General features: G+C 32.6%; 1 pseudogene; it reads right to left on the reverse strand.

The window, feature by feature from the left end:
• On the reverse strand, nucleotides 1-225 carry LOC120781906 (annotated as a pseudogene).
• Nucleotides 226-4010: the final 3785 nt, after the last annotated feature.

Consider the following 4010-nt stretch of genomic DNA (forward strand, 5'->3'; position numbering starts at 1 on the left):
ACAACTCAGAAGTCGTTTTATCCGTTGTAAGCGAACGATTTTCGAAGAAACATCATTTCTAATATGCCACAAGACAGAATTAGAAATGAACTTCTTAAACCTCACGCTGTCAGATAAAACGATAAAGTTCGTCATTGCGGATCGATTTCCAAAAAAATGTAAATGAAGACTAACTACCAGAGATAAAGAGATGTTTAACTGCTCTCTCACTGGAAGTGAGAGAACAATTGCTAAACGTCAAAACCACCTAAACTTTGACAGTTGACTGGATTGGGGAGGTTTTGACGTTTAGCAATTGGAAACGAGCGATGGCCAGATTGAAATGTTACCAAAAAAATATGTAAACGGAGGAATTTGTTGCCGCTGTTCAAGACCGCTAATAAAAATTTAAAACAATGAATATCAAAGAAAATGCGAATTTAAATATATTTCATGAAACGTTTTGTAATTTGATGCATAATAGAATTAATGATTAACGACATTTGATAATGGAGAACTAACAGGCTTAATTCACCTTATTAAGTATTGAAAGATCAAAAGTCAGTTGTTTTAATATACCATAAAATCATAAAAAAGGATTTAAGTAGTTTCGTCATATATTAAAAGTCCAATATATAATAATATGCAATCGTAATAAATGTTGGGTGTTTTAATTTAAAATGCCCAAAAATTTTTGTTTTGTTAGGTCTGGCCATAATGGAAAATGTTATAAAGAACGCTTTTTTTGAGGTGCTCTCACGCTGGAATAAGTTGGGCGTCCCATTATCCCTGTAATCCATGTCAGGGTGCCCTGCCAGCTGACAAGCGAGAGAGCTAGAAAAGAGATTCTGATCAAGTTATCAATGCCTTTATTAGTGAAAGTGCCCACACACGAGCACACAAGTGCGATCGATCGGTATGAATTCGTTTGCCCATACACGACACACAAATCCAATTTGCGTTCGCTCTTCACAGAGTTAACATGTGCGACAGGCAAGCGGAACATTTCTTGGAATTTATTTCTAATGTAGCATTTTTATCTATTTCTTTGAATTTCGTTAATAAGTTATTCCAACTTTTATTTTTCTCAATTTTATTTTTATATTTATCTCTTTTCGCTTGCCAAATTGCTAATTCATTTTTTTTAAGACCAATAAATTCTGATACGAAATCTTTATTAAGGGGGAGCCTGCTTGAGAAGCTTCAAACAATCGATTTTTTTTTTGCTTAAATCTCTTTAAAATTATCTAAGAATATGTCCCAAAGTTATAGATGGGAATTCGAAATATTATCGCAGCTAGAAGGGAAATGGTGACCGAGCTTCTAGCAGATATACGTATGAGTGCTTGGGCAAAAAGCGAAAACTTTGAAGCGTGACTTCTCGGTTTTTCATTTTTACGATTATTCTTACTAGGCGGGCAGAATAGAAAAAAAACTAAACGTCGTATGGAATTAGAGCAAAGTTTATTATCATTGGCATACAATTATCTTCTATTTAAACTAAAAACAATATTAAGAGAAGTCAAGTTTTAACATATTTTTAAACAGCATAAAGTAAAATTTTTTTGGTCAAAAGCCACTATTTATTCAATTTTTAAAAAAATTTTAAATTTTACACTTTTTTTTGGAATTTTCATAGTTTAACTAGAAGATAAATTAATAAAAAGTATGAATCTGTTTGAATTTTTTGTTTCCGATAGAAATTGCGACCTGCATCCTGCACGCCGTCCGAAAAATGTACATGCGAGATGCATCGGTCAATTACTTCCCAAAGGCAGAATATCAAAGATTTCGTATCCAAAAAATTTGTGAAAGATGTTCAACCATATAAATATAAAGCCTAGAAATTTCGCTTGAATAAATTATTTCTTTCCCTCCCAAAAAAAATCCTCAAAAAAATCGATTTTTTGAAGCCTCGAAAGCAGGCTCTCCCCTTAACACTTGCCATTGTCTGCGATCTTCACGGTTCGGCGACACGAGAGAAATGAGATCGTAAAAAATCAAACATTTTCGCGAACATGGATCGGTACGCGAACAAGCCCATACCAGGAAGAAAGGGATGTTAAACTTGTTCCAGCGTGAGAGCGCCTCAAAATTAGCGTTTTTTATAACATTTTCCATTCTTGCCAGATTGAACAAAATAACAATTTTTGGGTATTTATCAACCCAATACCCAACATTTAGTACGAATAAAAGTTACTAAATAGTGGTTATTTATTATATGAAGAAACTAATTAAATCTTTTTAAAGAATATTATAACAACTGACTTTTGTCCTTTCAGTACCCAATAATAAGATTTAAGCTTGTTAGCTCTCAATCATTAAATGTTTTTAATAATTTTCCATTGAAAATAAAACTATGATGCTTCAAATTACAAAACGTTTCATCAAATATCTTTAAATTTCACAAATTTATTTAATTTTCATTGTTTTACATGTTTTATAGGTGGTCTTGAACGATGCAACAAATCCCTCCGTTTACATATTTTTTTGGTAAGATTTCAATCTGGCCATCGCTCGTTTCCAATTGCTAAACGTAAAAACCTCCTGAAATCGATCAACTGTCAAAGTTTAGGTGAGTCTCACTGGAAGTGAGAGAATAATTGCTAAACGTCAAAACCTCCTGAACTTTGACAGTTGATCGAGTTCACGAGGTTTTGACGTTTAGCAATTAGAAACGAGCGATGGCCAGATTGAAATCTTACCAAAAAATATATAAACGGAGGGATTTGTTGCATCGTTCAAGACCACTTATAAAAAATGCAAAACAACGAAAATTAAATGAAGTTGTGAAATTTAAATGCATTTAACTAAACATTTTGTAATCTCAAGCATCATAGTATTATTATCAATAGAAAATTATTAAAAACATGCATTGATTGAGAGCTAACAAGCTTAAATCCTTTTATTGGGTATTGAAATGTCAAAAGTTAGTTGTTTTAACGTACCATAAAACATTAAAGTAGTATCTCTATATATTAATTAATCCCTACATAGTAATTTTTATTCGTACTAAATGTTGGGTATTGGGTTGATAAATGCCCAAAAATTGTAGTTTTGTCCAATCTGGCCGTAATGGAAAATGTTATAAAAAACGCTAATTTTGAAGCGCTCTCACACTGGAATAAGTTGGACATCCCTTTATCATAGATAACAATTAGTGTGAAATGTAATTTCATTGAACTATTTGAACATATTTTGGCAAAATAAATGTTTATGTAAATTAATTAATGATTTTGTATTTTAGCATTTATATATGTATGCATTTTCCAAGTGTTTAATTTAGAGTTTTGTATAATTTAATAAATACCCAATCTAATATTTTTCAGCAGTGGCATCATTGGCAAATCTTATAAAAAATGCGAGTTTTGACAGCTCTCTCCCCAAACAAAGAGTCTCGTATCATATTATCCATCAGAGATAAAGAGATGTCCAACTGCTCTCTCACTGGAAGTGAGAGAACAATTGCTAAACGTCAAAACCACCTAAACTTTGACAGTTGACTGGATTGGGGAGGTTTTGACGTTTAGCAATTGGAAACGAGCGATGGTCAGATTGAAATCTTACCAAAAAAATATGTAAACGGAGGAATTTGTTGCCGCTGTTCAAGACCGCTAATAAAAATTTAAAACAATGAATATCAAAGAAAATGCGAATTTAAATATATTTCATGAAACGTTTTGTAATTTTAACGTCATTTAATTTTCGTTGTTTTGCATTTTTTATAAGTGGTCTTGAACGATGCAACAAATCCCTCCGTTTATATATTTTTTGGTAAGATTTCAATCTGGCCATCGCTCGTTTCTAATTGCTAAATGTCAAAACCTCGTGAACTCGATCAACTGTCAAAGTTCAGGAGGTATTGACGTTTAGCAATTGTTCTCTCACTTCCAGTGAGACTCACCTAAACTTTGACAGTTGATCGAGTTCAGGAGGTTTTTACGTTTAGCAATTGGAAACGAGCGATGGCCAGATTGAAATCTTACCAAAAAAATATGTAAACGGAGGGATTTGTTGCATCGTTCAAGACC

Source organism: Bactrocera tryoni, unplaced genomic scaffold (genome assembly GCF_016617805.1).
Source record: "Bactrocera tryoni isolate S06 unplaced genomic scaffold, CSIRO_BtryS06_freeze2 scaffold_7, whole genome shotgun sequence".
Taxonomy (NCBI): Eukaryota; Metazoa; Arthropoda; class Insecta; order Diptera; family Tephritidae; genus Bactrocera; species Bactrocera tryoni.